The 16,173-nt window shown below is 36.0% G+C and overlaps 2 non-coding genes across 2 annotated transcripts; both read left to right on the top strand.

Moving 5' to 3' along the window:
- Window positions 1–14,080: 14,080 nt before the first annotated feature.
- On the top strand, window positions 14,081–14,141 carry MIR181A-1 (microRNA mir-181a-1). Its single transcript, NR_129358.1, has one exon. It is a non-coding gene; the product is annotated as a microRNA mir-181a-1 (primary transcript).
- Window positions 14,142–14,262: 121 nt separating this feature from the next.
- On the top strand, window positions 14,263–14,322 carry MIR181B (microRNA mir-181b). Its single transcript, NR_129430.1, has one exon. It is a non-coding gene; the product is annotated as a microRNA mir-181b (primary transcript).
- The last annotated feature ends 1,851 nt before the right edge of the window (window positions 14,323–16,173 follow it).

Genomic DNA, 16,173 nt, shown 5'->3' with positions numbered 1-16,173 from the left:
TTTGCCAATGTGTGACCCAGTGATCCAAACTTACACTCATTTTCAGCTGATGCTCTGTATGCAGAGCCGTGCCCATCTCTCGAACGTACACTCACGGCTTCGCTGTGTTTCTACCCCTGATGTTGACATGCTCTGAAATCATAGATGGTGTCATTTTAGTTTCACAAAGGAAAGAAAAAGATAAAGCAATTTAAAAAGGTTTTTGTTTGTTTGTTTCCACTTTTCTTAAGATAACCCTGCTACTGAATAGTATATATTTGAGTATAAATGGAGTCTTTTACCTAATGGGACATGCATGTACGCTCCAACTGCCTCAGTACAAAGCTCTACAAGAGCTGACGCTAACTCAGCTGAGCTGAAGTATCTCAAGAGGGCCACTATCGAGACTGAAGAACAAAGGAAAGACTCTAAAATCTTTATGCATGTTTTTAAATTTGCTTGATGTCACATGCACTCAAGAAAGAGAGAGAGAGAAAGAGAGGGAGAGAGACAAAGAGAGAGAAAGCAGCCCTTCCCCTGCCCCCATGGGGACTTGTCACACTCCAATCCCTTCTTCTCCATCTCTCCCTCCTTTCAGGATTTTGGGCACACACAGACATGCAACCAGCATGTTTTTCAAGCCACTGAGTTGGGACTAGAACTGTACAGTCTTCTATGCGGGGTTCAAACCCATTAATCACCACCACTGGCTAGCCATTCATGCATCTTAATGCATTAATAATGATACACTCTCAGATAATTTAGGAATTGAATTTCAGGAAAGGTAAATGTTTAGGTAGCTCCAAATCGGTCTTGCCTCAGTCCTTCTGCCCTTCATGCGTACAGGCTTTTCTTGGCTGTTTATAGCTGTGCCCATCTGTTATGGTGGCACCAGGCCCATTTAGAAACACTTTTTACTTTCCCCCCTTCCCTCCTTTCTCCTTTCTTGTTTAATTTTACAAAGAAAATATTTCAAGCAAGAGTAGCTTTGTATCGACACTGGGGTGACAGAAACAGTTTTTTATTTATTTGTATCTGGGACTTTGCTGTGCACTTGTTAAATAAACAGAAGAATGGGAGCATTCGCTTTTCATGTTTGCTTCTAAAGCTAAGAAGAAAATGGATGTTCCTATTTGGAAATGTGAACTTCAGATTTCTGAAAACGTCCTTTCTGTTTCCAAGGTTTTGTAACAACTCTCTGAACTTACTCTGCTGAGAATTCGAAAGCCAAAAAAATTCTACAGCTGTAAAAGTAAGACAACTGGGGGAGCCTCCAAATCCAGTTGTATTCCTGCAGCCAAACAGGCCACGGCAGCTCCATTGTACATCTTTTGTGTATCAGTCTCTGAAATATTTAAAAAAATGAAAAACTCAAGGGTGAGTACTAAACAAAGATTCTGTAGTACACATACAAAACAATGAAAAAATTGGCTTACAGCTCATCGTTCAACTTTATTCACTCATATACTTAATATAAATGTTCTACTGCATTTAAAATAAGATTAAAGATGGAATCTTATCAGATTTCATAGTAGTTTCATCAAATGTAAAAACCGAATAAAATATATTCCCCTTTTCCACAAGCATCAAACCATAAACACACAGAAACCCATCCTAAAGAAGAAATGTCATGTTTTGGAAAGATATGCCATTTACAAGCATGTAAGTAGACTGAATTTTAGAAGACATCTGCTTTGAATTTCTCGGTATGCTGTGTAGATTTTAATTCCATTATTTCTCCCAAATTATTCTAAATTTGTGATAATGGATGTACATCTAATTTTAAAATTTTACTGTCCAATCCAGTAACATATCTTTAATAACCACGGAGGCTTCCAAAAATTGTGCTTTCAGTATAATGTTAACTTTGACTAAAACAAAAAGTTATATTAAAAAGCATGGGAAATTGAACCCATTGCATTCTGTTATTTGCCTTGAGCTATTTCCCATTCAAAAAAATGAAAGCTTATATCTTGAGATTTTTCCTCTCCTCTAGACCTTCTCAGCTTTAAGTTTATTTATTTCCTGAGAGAACAAGAAGGAGAAAGAGAGGACAGAGAGAGAGAGAGAGAGAGAGAGAGGGAGAGAGAGAGCCCTTGACAGGGTCTTCATATTGCAGTCCTCCCAGCCCTGCAGCCAGCCAGGATCACAGGTGTGCCCGTGGGCTCCCAGCACCTTCAGGTAGACTCAGCACATGAGCCTGAAGCCACCTCACACAGTCTCCCACATTGTGCAACAGCATCCCTACCACAGTGCCGCCATGGCTGGTCCAACATTTTAGTTTTTTGATACTATTGTTTTTATCCCCCAAAATGATAATATTGATTTGAAATGCCCCAGGTATTTCCAGTATGTTAGAAGAAAACAATGATAACTTAAAACTGCTGAAGCACAGTCCATGAAGCTAATTCTGTTTGTTAGAGATACAGTCCTCTAATTTGGGTCTATAGCATGATAAGATTTTGTGAGTACCTTCAGATCAGTACAGAATGGCAAAAATTTGTGTCATTTAGGGGATCATCACAAAACTGGGCAGAATGTAGAATTGAGAAGATGAAAAAAAACTATGAATAATTTATAAATGAAGTTTTAGGTTAAAAAGTTCCATTTTGCAAATAATGTTACCCTGAAAAAACACTTTTTTAACTAAAAGGCTTTTAAAAATGTAATTGCCTAAATTATTCATTTTTGGCCAGAAAATAAAAACTGAAAATTGACTATTGCATAATGTATTGTTATAGCTCTCTCTACAGAAAGACCAATCTCACTGTAAAATATCTTACCGTAGTTAAGTCTGAGGTATGGCGAGAAACTAATTAGATTGCCTGATTCAGTCAGTTTGTTTGAAATATTCGGGATATCCAAATATCTCAATCTTTTAGAGATGCTTAGCCTGTTAGTTTATGCTATAATTCAGTTGATTGTTCACTGGTCATAATTTTTTCTTTTGAGCAACAAACAGCAATTCAGTTAGCCTTAAGTATAATTTTAGGAATAATATGATGATCACAAATTACAATGTCAATGAAAGCCATATGTACTTAAAAATAAAATGAGATTATAAGGCAATGAAATGATCATCCATTTTCAAAGTGTTGAAAAAAGAAAAAGAAAAAGAGTTACTTTATGGTATTTTAAAAGGTTTTTCTATAGTATTTTTTGGCAAAAATATCTTCTAGCGAAAATGACCTTAATAAAAACTCCAAGAATTCTAGAACATTTTCCCTTAAGAACATTGTAATTGGTAGCATCTTAACTGTTAGGGGGGAAAAGCCTTGTGTTTCTTTGACTGTGGAATGAACTTTAATTTTGTTGAGATTTGAAAGTGATCAAATCAGTTAATGACTGATTTGTCTCTCTATATACATCCACATGTTATTCATACTTGCCTGTCAGACTTAAATGTCTTGGATGAGGACCCAATAAACCAAGGAATCTGTCTCCAATCACAACTTTTTGGGAATTTTTAAAAGTCCAACTCCCCTTTTTTTCTTTTTTTTAGAGGTTTTTGCTATAGGGCATGTGTGCTCTCCAGAAAGACAGAGACAGAGAGACAGAAAGTGAGAAATCACCCCCCCCACTCCCCAGGGAGGATGGCCACACCACAGTCCACAGTCCCTTCTCCTCCATTCTCCTCTTGGGATCTTGGGCATGCACGCACATGTGCCGGGTATGAGTTTAAGCCACCGGGTCTGGAACTCAAACCATGGTTGACTACATGGGAGTCCAGTGACAGAGCCATTATGCTAACTGCTGGTCCCTCCACTTATTTTTTTTTTTAACCCACTCTTTAAAGATACTCAAAGAAGATAATTTTTTATCCTTTGAGAATAATTTAATTTTCAAGAATGGCCAAAATAACTCTTTGTTACAAAGTTTGGTGCAGAAAGTACTTGTTCAGTGTAGTCCGCAAGTATTGGAATAAATAACTTTAATATTTTTATTTGCTAAATAAAATTTAATACCTCTGCAGTTCATTTTGGTGAATAGAACCAGATTAGCTAGTTATCTGTCCTGAACACCCAGCTAGAAGGAATACTGAAAAAAGTTGTGAGGTGAGAAAATAGTTTGCACAAGAATTTATCCTTAATGGAGGAATATTATGTGGTTAAAACATTTGGAAAGCTGGCGGGGGGGTGGGGTGGGGGCGAAAGCCACTACCACAGAGATACTTGGGTGAGAACAGAAATCAATAAACTAATTTCCCAGGAAAACTTGTGTCTACTCAGAGAAGTTTTCTTTCTCTTCTTCTCTCTCATTTAGTCTAAATACAACTTAGAACAGCTAATGAAGATTGTTTTACATGAGCCCCGAATTATTATACTTGTCATAGTTCCCTCATATCTTGAGCAATAGAGATAATATAGAAATGCTTTAAAAATTACATTATTTTTGGAAGAAGTATAAAATTGGTCAAAAGTACTTTAGAGGCAATAAAAATGTTAAAATATAAATTTTAAGATGTAGTAGCTTTGTTCAGATCATTAAAAAATTACAAGGGGTCCTCAGAGTTCAAGAAAATGTATGTTATGAAAAAAATCATGCATAGATTTTGGTTTTCTTTGCACCATAATAAGCTTCCAGTTTAATTGTTCTCCCCTCCCCCACATGCTCTTCAGAGTACCTTCTTATATGTTCCATTGCACAGAAGAGTAAAATTTTGAATAGAATGAGGCACTTAATGAATAATACAAAATTATTTGCCTGAAGGTTGGGTCTATGCATTGCTGTATGTCCACAGTTCTGGAACGGGCTGGATCTCTGATGAGCATTAAGCCTTTTTAAACTTTTCCAAGGTGAACTTTTGAGTATAATTAGGTGCAGCAACTCAGTCTTTAGATTCCAGTTCATCCACATGCATGGGGCCCTAGCATGGACGTTAGCTGGGTCCACATGTATTTTATTTTTAATTTGCCAGAGGGTGCATGCACTCACTGGAGAGAGAAACAGAGAGAAAGAGAAAGTAGGAAAGCACTCACCCCCGCAACACACACACTCCCAATAGGGGATAGTCATATTGCATTCCCTTCTCCTCCATGTCTCCTTCCTTTTGGGATTTTGAGTACACACACACAGACACACACACACACACACACACACACACACACACACACACCTGACATGGTTTCCAAGCTGCTGGGTCCGGGAATTGAACAACATGGTCAGCCATGTAGGATCCAACCATCTAATCATCATGCCATGGGCTGGCCCTCACACTGTTTCATGTGGAGTCAGGTACATGGGATAAGAAGGAGCTAGACTTTGTCTCGTTGAACAGCTAGATATTGCTGTGTGTCAGGAAATAAAGGAAGAAGCAACACCTGCTGAGCCTCTCCTGTATTCCAGGAAATGTATAACATCCTCGAAGCCCATAGGCGGCTAAGGAATAGACCCTAAAGGGTCTCATTGTCTAGTGGACTAAAGAGAAGCATTAATGAAATTACTAGCATACCTATTTTTCATTTTTCTGTGAAAAAATTATACAGAGAAAAATATATAGCATTGAAACTAGAATTCCATAGCTTCTTGGTGTACTTGCCTTGAGTCTATGAGACTGTCCTATTTGCCCCTTGTTTTAAAGGTCACCTGGAAATTTCGGATGACTTTGAAGAGTCAGGGTACATAAATGGAACATAATTTATACTGTCTCATACAATAATAATTAGGGATCAAAAAAAGTGTTGAAAATAGCACATGCATCATACTAGGGGAGTGACCACAGAATTATGTTACTATCTGATAGCTTGTCCCCTCTAGTCAATGTTTTTGAATTTTTGTGACAATTTAAGTGTAAGCGAATAGTTAGGACTAAATATTTCTGTCTTCATCTTATAGCTCTATGATATGTTCATTTGTATCATATTTACCACTTTTTCCATTAGGCATTTAAGGTATGAGCTTATTTATGCTCTTAGGCCAGAAATTTCTAATAATTAACTTATTTTCCAAAATCAATGCATTTATAGACTTTTTCCAGATGAAATTTAACTGTATTTGTATTTGTGTAATTCACTCATCACTCCAAGGATTCACTTCATGGTTGGAATGTTGCAGCTGTTTAACTGCTTCCAGGCAACACTAAAAATGAGTTTTAAGACAGGAAACTGGGAAGAGTAGTGCATTTAACTAGAGTTTCAGAGGGGCTATATAAGAAAACACCCAAATTGACTTTGATCCAAGATGATCTTGGTTAATATTCTCCCTGATGAAAAACTATAAAGCATAAAGCTACTCTATTACTAATGGTTTTTAAAAAACTGATTAAAAACAGTTCTACAAAGTGGTCATTATATCAGTTTTTCTCTGGATCGATCTCTAAGAACCATGTGGTATTAGTAGAGGAAAGAGAGATAATAAGGTAAGTCTAAAAGAATTCTGAAAGGTATGGCACAATTATATCATGTCTTTACTAAAAACTGGATGTCTTCTGGCCAGGTTAGTGGTGGTGGAAGGGTATCCTTTCAGGGTTATAAATAATACATTTATGAAGATTATGCAAGTCAAATCATAGTTTTCCGCTTCGACCTAGTAACACCAAGAGAGTTTACCTCCATCTCTGATACACTTTCATTTTTCACATGGTACTCTTTGAAAATTGAAGTCACTCTAGTTTCTACAAATATGTGAAGACAAGAGCACCCCTAAAGTAGAAATGTGAAAAATGGAAGGAGGGAAACCTTCTTATTGGAGAGTAACTGTCTCATTTATCTCTGTGTCTCTGTCTATGGAAACATTTTTAAAGTAACTTTTCTTGGAGGACAAAAAGTTGTAAAGAATATAATGAGCCTTGTGAAATTGTTAAAATGTCTGCATTATTACTACACAGTGGATAAAAAATATCCTTATGTCAGTAGAAACAATCTCTGAATGAAGTCTTTTGTTTTTTCTTTCCTCAGTTATGATTTCAATGAATCCATTTGTCACATGAGTCCATTGTTGAAGGAACATGTTGACCTATTAATAGTTTTTAAAAGAAAAAATTACAGAGAGTTGTTACCTCAATATGAGGATTCCACCTGTTGGTTATTTTAAAAGTACAGTGGAAGAAATATTCAATAAGACCTTTAAAATTATTCTCTTTAACTAAGAAAAATGAAACATTGAATAGAAACTATGAATATTATAGAATCTCAGGACTGGAAGAAGTCATTTATCAGTCAAAAACCAATGTATAAATCCTTAGGCAATCCAAACATGTCATAATGACATGTATTTGATGAATAATTTGAACAAAGATATTCAATTTTCATAGGATTATTGAGAAATCTAATATTTAACTGTAATGGAGACTTGACTTTTGCTTGAAATCCTTTCTCAATCCACAAATCACCCAGAAAGAGGGCACATTAAATGCTGGTTACATTAGGGAAGGTTTAGAAAATCATGCATATGCAAGGCTTTTAGATTATACATTCTTAAAATAGACAATCTTGATGGTGTGAGACATCAAAATCCATGTAATACGAATCAGAACTTTTAAAAACCAAACATTTAACAAACTTTTTCCAAATATTGCTATTTATATAATACTAAAACCAGAAGAAATAACCTTTTAATAGAGATGCAACTTTGTCTTTAAAACTTGTGAGAATCTGCTTATTAATTTAAGATTTTCTGTATAGAATAGAAACCTAGAAAAGTTTCAAAACTACTTTTATATTGTAAGTTCTTTTAAAAAATTCCCACAGATCTCTCTTTGTAATACATTTTTTGTTTACTATTTTTTTTTATCCTTCTTCCACCATCTTTATCATTCAGACATTTTAGAACTTCAAAATCAGTGCTTACTAAAAACTCATGGGAAATAACGTAGTATTACATACATTGTTTCACACAGATTGATGTAAAAAACATTTTGTATCCTGTTGATTGAATGAACAGATGCCAGTACAATTTGTAAAGCCAAAAATACATCCACAATATCCTCCAAAAATAGTAAGATATTCTAATAACATAGTTAGTTGGGAATGTAATCCAAAAACTTGGGAGACTCCTAGTTGTTAACTGAATTTTGAGATGCAGCCTAGAAAGCTCCTAAACTGTAATTTTGTGTCTTATAATGTAACATAAAACAATAAAATAATATTGTATTGTTCCACATGAAAAAAAATGTGAAAGTCTAGTCTTTTTTCTCAATGTATGTTTAGGTCTTTCTAGTGGCAAATTCTAACAATTTTTATAAGCAATTTGTATAACCTTTTCAAAGACATAGGTTTTCCCCCCAAAATACTTATTTTTATAAACACACAATGTTACTTTTATTTTTTAAGATTAATTTACATTATTAGTAATAACATAATAAGATAAGTTTTATTGCTGCTATGATAGTGTTTACTTGGTATTAATTTTTCAATTATTTTGAATGTCAGTTATCCTGTATATCTTTTCCGGTCTGAGAAATAAATCAACCATGAGGACAAAATTTTGCATCAAGGGCACGATAGTTCTTCTCTAAAAATAAATGCTGCCCACCATGGTTTTGGCACAGGTTCTAGGAACCCTGGGGTTATGCTATTGACACGATGAACCTCCATTATGAAAAAATAAATCAAGCTCCAGCTATGATTCGAATGGTTTATTATATTCAGGTAACTCAAAACTTCCCATTATCATTGCACCTTTTTCTATAAAAAGGTTTTCTATCCCCAAAAAAGTTATTTTTAATTGATTCTTTAAATAACTCATTATTCATTAATAGTTTGGTGGTCTAATAATTTATCTGCACTGTAAATTTTTGATAATGTAATATAATAGTCTTGATATTCTAATATAATTTATCTGTAATATAAGCTCAGGGGTTTGGAAAAGTATAATAATGTATCTCTCTCTCTTTTCACTTTAGGAAGAAGCCTAAATTTCAGAGACAAAATATCACTGAAATAATTCTTCAGCAGACAAATATTTAAACATATAAAAATATGATACATTTTTAAAAATACAATACTAACTGAGAACTATTCCAATGATACAGAATCAATGGCAAACAGGTTTGATTTGAAAGAACTTAAAAGCTCAAGACAAGAAACATTCTGAGAGGTGATCAGGAATAATCATTCGGAGTACACTGTAGTCCCCACACTCTGAGCTGACATGGAAGGTTAAGACAGGGACGCTTTAGGTTAATCAAAGGCTTCTACTTTAGGAGAGTTTAAGATTAATTGTAACTTTTAAGTAGACATCAATCCTCTTTAGAGCTCCTTGTCTTAGAAGAGCTCCTTCTGCCTGTCAGTCACTCCCACCTATCAGGTAAGAAGCCAGGTGACAGAGTAGTGCTCTATCTTACTGGGAGTATTATTGTGCCATTTCTCCTTTAAAAAACTATATATTTCGAAACTAGTTAGAAAAGAAACCTAATCCTTTCTTTTTTCTTTTCTTTTGGAAGTAAGAAATGAGCTGTTTTTGAAGAGAAAAAGTATTAGAATCTTAGGAGACTTGTATTTTTGTCTCTGTCCCTTAAACACTAAGGAGTACCATGCTCTGGATTATAGAGGATCTGTTATAAAGGGTTACTCAGAAAGTCGATTGAACTAGTGTATGTAAGGATGATTTTGTCATCCAGGTTTGATGCAGGAACTGAAGTTCATGAAGGTTCTGTCACCAAGCCCATGACTGGCAGATCCTGGGTCCGTAGCAGGTTTGATGCAGGAACTGAAGTTCATGGAGGTTCTGTCACCAAGCCCATGACTGGCAGATCCTGGGTCCGTAGGTTGGTATTGCCATGCTGCCCAGTGAAGCGCACCTTTTACATCACTGTGGTCCACATACATGGGACAGTGTATATATATATATATATATATAGTGCTAATTTATTTAACAAAAGTTGTAGAAAAAAAACTGTATTTGTAGGCTATGATTAAAAGTGATGTTCATATTGGTGTTACAGTAGTTCTTTTTTTTAACCTTTTTTATTACATTAAACTCTGTAAATATTTGAATACAGTTTTTAAACAATACACAAACACTTATGTTTGCGAACTTGTACAAAAATGAATCACAAAGATGAGTCATATCAAAATTCCTAAATCTTTCTAGACCTTAAAGTTAATTTTTGTATATTCAGTGCTCAATAAGTGTCAATTGAGCAGATTTGTCAGGAGAAATTATTTTTAGATCATTCAGTCTATTTTTTAAGATATGTACAGTGTGAATTTCTTATGTGGAGGCCCTATTCATATGCATATTACAAACAATCCATGAATTTTTTTTAAATCACCTGTAACTTTGCCAAATATTGCAGAGGTTGTGCTGGAAAATCTTTCTTTCTCCAAAGCAAATGCATAAGACATTTTATGAAATGACTACTGTATCATCATTTCCACCATTTTCTGGAAAGGAAAACCCAGAAATTTTTAGACCTTTTGCTGTCAGCGGGAGTAAGAGATATCATTAATTATGAAGCTATTAGAAAAGAAAATTGCAGTCCCTCTGGGCTACCGGTATTATTCTATTGAACAGTAGACGGTGTCTAACTGGAGCCAGGCTTTGGCATGCTTTGTGTGGATTCTCCTTCTTTCTCAGAGGAGAAGCACGTCCAGATTCTCCACTTGGCTCTGTCTTACATAGAGTCCATTTCTTACCTCTTTGATGGCCTTTTCTCTTTCTATTGCAATAGCTGGAAGTTCCCCTAATTACAGTTATAATCACCCAGGATGGGCACGTCTGGAGCAGGCACTGCAACTGGGTAATCGGGGTGGTGAAAGTGCGAGTGTCAAAACATTTCAAGGAGTTTCACCTCCCAAATAGAGCAAGAAATCCTCTAAGAAAATGGAGGTGGACCTGTGAAAGGGGTCTTGGGATCTAAAAATACCAGGCAAGGTAGAATATCATTTCCGATGGGTCACAGAGATTGAGTTATTTCCTTCAGAGGAGAAAGTAACAGCAATGGCATTTTTTAAAAAATGCAACCTTTTTTTTTTCACTCCTTATAGTTTGAAAGGATTTGTTCCATGGTAGAAAATAAACGTGATTTAACTTGGAATCTATGTGGGTATGCGCTGCCCCCCAATTTTTCAAACTAACAACTAGAATTAAGGGTAAAATGCGTGTGGTCGTTCTCTTTCATTTGTCCAGATCAGTGCCCACATGCCCAATTTAGGTCAAGGCGTCAGGCAGAGGAGAGGGCCGGACTGGCATTGAGATGCTCTATTTCACACACTTGCCCTCTGGAAGGACTGGCAGAGGCAGTCACTTAAATTAAATCCAGGCCATCAAACAAGATATATAATCTATTCCTAAAACAGACAACTTCAGCATCCCAAATCCCGATGGCCTTTTACTGGGGCACATGGCGCTACCTCTTCGTGTTGCTCTGTCAATTCACGTTAGGCTTTGCTTTGTTTAAAAGTGGTATTTCATGTATTTTGTGACCCTCTTGCTCAAAGCAAAGAAATGGCTTTGGTTTATTTATGACCTACTAACCTGAAGCAAAACTAAAATACTTAATGGTCCCACTAGTACAGGGAGGAAAAAAATAACAGCTAAAATAAATCTGGCCTTGATGTAAATTGGTCTTATCCTGCCCATATAACTCTCCAAATTTAGAGAGGAGGGGATAGGATATTTCTCTACAAATGATTGCTTGCACCTCTTCTCATTCGAGGAAAACTAGGCAAGAATGCAGATGGCTCCTGGCAACTTTGAATTCTGGAATTATGAACATTTTGTTCTAAAACAAATGACACTGTATACTCTTTTACAGAAAATGTAAAATCTAAGTAACAGTGAATCTCATTTAAAGAGAATGGCTTTATAGCCAAGGCCTATCATAAAAATTAAAAAAAAATAGAGAAGAGAGCATTAGAAAGAAGATACAAAATACTGATTAGAAGTCCACATTAATTAGCAGAAATATAAGTTGACCCAGGCAATAAAACAATTTTTTTGTTGTTTGTTTAGGGCAAAAGATTTACATTGTAGGGCCTGGAGTTTAGCCTCTAACACTGTGATAACCGCCAGCAAAATCATCCATTTCCTGTTAGGGAGAATTTAAACTGTTAAGAGGTTTACCTTCAACAATCTTTGACCATCTGAAAGAAGTATCCAGTATAGACACAAGAAGCAAGAAAGAACTAATTACTATATTTACTGTCGCTCTTTTATGTATAAAAGACAAGACGGTTAATACAATCGCTTACAGGTGGAAGCGTATTGTAAGATTTAAAAAAATTTGAAAATGTAGGTTAATTTTAAGAATTTGAGGTCAAAGTTAATTATATTCTGCAAAGGAGTTCTAGCAGGATACTTTGGAAAACAAATGATCACATGGCTTTGCATTGCAATTTATTATAACCACCTCGGAGCTTTGCTTATTAGCAGGCCAAATGCGTATTTTGTGTGAAGGCAAAAGAGATGGTTTAGAGTCTTTTATCCCAACATTCCTATGATACAAATGTCAGCAGATGTAGCGAGAGAGGCAGAGCTATGATTGAAAACAGTCGTATATTGGCCCGGCACTAATACCACAATAGCCAGGCCACAGAACAGGCGTGATAGGCCCTCAGTTGTAACTGATAATGCAAACAAACGAGTCGTCAGTCCCATGACAATATTCTTTCCAGCAGCGCACACAAATGCCGAGTGATAAAGCATTCTCTAAAGGGTTTTGTTCTGTTGGAAAAAAATTGCTCGTTTCAAAAGAATTAAACACTGAGAAATCAGATTAATCACTGCCTTCTATTGTATGACTCCTTCACCTCAATACATACAGCTCGTAGCTGACTGACCCCCCCTCCCCCCCAAAAAATACTAGAGAGATTTTACATGTCAACAATTTGCGGAGGAGGTATTAAACAATGACTAATTTTAAAATATTCTAAGTGAAAGAAATCCATAGACATTTGAGATACATATTTCACTAGTATTTGAAGAACAATTGCCTTGATTTAAATAGACCACGACCAGCATCTAAGCAGTATTCCAAATAAGGGTTGTTTATCTCACCCACAGATAATATAGCATCCTGGATGACAGTTGAGTGTGTAGAAATAGTGACTTTGATACACACACAAGTGTTTTGTTCCAATTGGAAATCATTGAAGGTGGTTTTAAAACTATATATTCAGTAGAGTTCACAATGGTTTATTTACTTACTTATTTTAATTTTTTCCCAGAGGGCACATGTGCTCTCCAGAGAGAGACAGAAAGAAAGAAAGAAAGAGAAAGTGAGAAAGCACCCTATGGGGGACAATCAGGCCGTAATGCCTCTTTCTCCATCTCCTTCCCTTCAGAATTTTAGGCATGCACGCACTCACTCCAGGCTGTTTCTCAGGACTTGAACCGTGCACCCAGCCACGTAGGATCCAGCTGCCTCAATATCAGGATACGGGCTGGCCTGAGTTCACAATGTATTAAAAACAAATATTAATCACAAAACATTCTGAGCAAAGAGGAGTATGAAAAGTATCTTTTATTCATCCACCCTTAAAAAGGTATTAGGGGTTAAATATTTAAAATAACTGGAAATGACTGATTTTATAGCATGCATAGATTGTGTTTTTGTCTTTGTTCAATAAGCTAAGAAAAATAGGTTGACCTGACTTCTTCATTCATAATTAGTTCAGTATTTTCTAAATGAGAATGCTTTTTAGAAAAAAAATTATACTAAAACCCCATTAGAATAAATGTATCAGTATATAATATAAATATAAAAGGATACCATTGACAGTAATTTGAGGGCATCTAGGATAATTCTGTTTAATTTTTGTATAAGCTACATACATCATGTTTATCTATTATGAGCATAGCAATATTTAAATTACAAGATATTATTTTGATTTGATACCTCAATCTACTTTAAAAAACCAATTCTCCTTGTCTTTAATAGTGAGATAATTCTATCTCTGGAACTAAGCCAAATAGGCTTTTTTTTTTTAGCTCAATGAAAAGATCTTTTTCTCTCATACAATGTGATGTGGATGCTTGCCAAACTCTTAGTGGGAAGAATTATGCTTCTTTCTCTGTTTTTCTTACTCTTTAGAAATGGCTTAAAGTGCAGAAATGTTGTGACTAACAGTATTTTGTTGTTTCTGTCTTCCACATTGTTCAGATACTTTCAGATACCTGGAAAGTCAGCAGAATTCTGAGTTTAGAGGTTGCTTCAGTGAACATTCAACGCTGTCGGTGAGTTTGGAATTATAATCAAAACCATCGACCGTTGATTGTACCCTATGGCTAACCATCATCTCCTCCATGACTCTCAAAACTGCCGAAGACAGGAAACGAAAGCAGGACACACCAGGACTTTCTCTTCCCTCTCCAGAGATTATTTTTAAAAAGGTCACAATCAACATTCATTGCTGTCGGTGGGTTGAACTGTGTGGACAAGCTCACTGAACAATGAATGCAACTGTGGCCCCACTTTTTGCTGTCACATCAACAGATACCCCATCTTTGAAAATGCATTGAAATTAGTAATGTTCTTGAACTTTTTCAGTCTGTCCTCAGGTTTATTTCTTCAACTGGTAACGTATGATCAGGTTTCAGTGAAAAAGCTCTAGTTTAAATGAGAATAATCTTTTATTTCTACTTTTTATAAAAGGTAAACTTTTATTTGTGGAATCTGTGGCCTAGTATTTAGGTGAATGCATGTTCTTACTGATGCGGGGTGGGTGAAAAGAAGACGCAGCGTGGCACAACAGCCCCTGCCATTGGCACCCATGTCTGCAGCTATGACACATGAATACATTTGTTCTCTGTATATTTTGTTAGATTTCCTGGTCAAATTGGGAGAGAAACACAAGGCAGTTTTGTCTTTCTGCTTCTCTGGGTGAGAATTCAATTAAATAGTTCGTTCTCTTAAGAAACTTGCTGAAGAAAGAAGAAAATGTATTCAAGGATCTATGTAACTCTGAGAACACTATGAAAGTCATATGGTAGATTGATTTCCCTAGTTAAATTTCAACATAAAGGTAAAATCTTACCCACTTTCTTTGTGTTTCTACTTCCAGGAAACGGATCCCCATTGTTACCATTGTACCACTGTTAATATTTGTTCCCAGGGCCCACTAGTTGCCTCATAGTTCCTCGTTTGATTTTTTCTTTTCTGGTTTTTTTTTTTTTTTTTTTTTTTTTTTTTTTTTTTTTTTTTTTTTAAGTTTTAGGTACATTCACTCACCAGACACACACACACACATACACACATACACACACACACACACACACACACACACACACACAGAGAAAATGAGAAATCACCCTCCGGGGGTAGAGCCATCCACAATCCCTCCTCCTCAGTCCCTCAGGATTTGAGACACACACACACACACACACACACACACACACACATGCACTTAGTGTGATTTTCAAGCTGCTGGGTCTGGCACTTGGACTGTGTAGTCGGCTATGTGGTATCCAGCCATCTCAACCTCCATGCCATCTACTGGTCCCTCATCTGACTTTTCAAGTAAAAGGCTCTGTACATCATAGTTTTTCTTAACTAGCTTGATCTGTATTTTTATATACAATATATGTCCTTGAGTTTGATCACAGGATCTTAAGTTTACCATTTGTCATGCTAACAAGAGTTATATTTGCATTTCTAGAGATAAAATGCTTCTAGAGTGCCTATGTTTGGAATACCTAGAAGGCTTCAATATTTATTTTTTAAAAGCCATCAGATTCATTAACTTTTCTGTTTTTTGACCTTTTCTATCTCATTCACCTTCAGTTCCCATTGCAGACACCCATTCCTGGTACCCCCTCTAGATCTTTTCATAACTCTAGAATATTTGCCATATCCAACATCTAAACTTTAATATCCTACTTCTGCCTATCACTTTCTACCATTCTGGTTTTTCATTCTCTTATTCCCAAGGCAACTCTCCTTTCAGCTTCAATGTTGCTGAAAAAAAAAATCACACAATAATTGGGTTACATATCAGTATTAATACATACTCATGAGCCTCCAATGCCTTGTCCCTGAACTACAGCCCAGCATGTCTTCCACACACTCCTTGGTAGTCAGCCTCAGGGTAGCCTCTTTTTCATCCTCTCCTCTCCAACATCCCACTGTCAACACTTTCACCACTCCTCTCTCCCACCTGCGCACTACATCATTTTACTGAAGGTGTTCTTGACCAGATCACCAGTGAGCTCCATCTTGCCAAATCAAATCACACTTTTCTTCCAGTTACCCCACTTGAACTCCTGTGATGAATGCCACCGCTGACCACGTCGTCCTGAACTCCAGTCCACTGA

The sequence above is a fragment of the Tupaia chinensis genome, unplaced genomic scaffold (genome assembly GCF_000334495.1).
Source record: "Tupaia chinensis unplaced genomic scaffold, TupChi_1.0 Scaffold000453_1, whole genome shotgun sequence".
Classification (NCBI taxonomy): domain Eukaryota; kingdom Metazoa; phylum Chordata; class Mammalia; order Scandentia; family Tupaiidae; genus Tupaia; species Tupaia belangeri.
The sequence above is the reverse complement of the archived record's forward strand: the minus strand, read 5'-3'. Positions and strand labels throughout refer to the sequence as shown.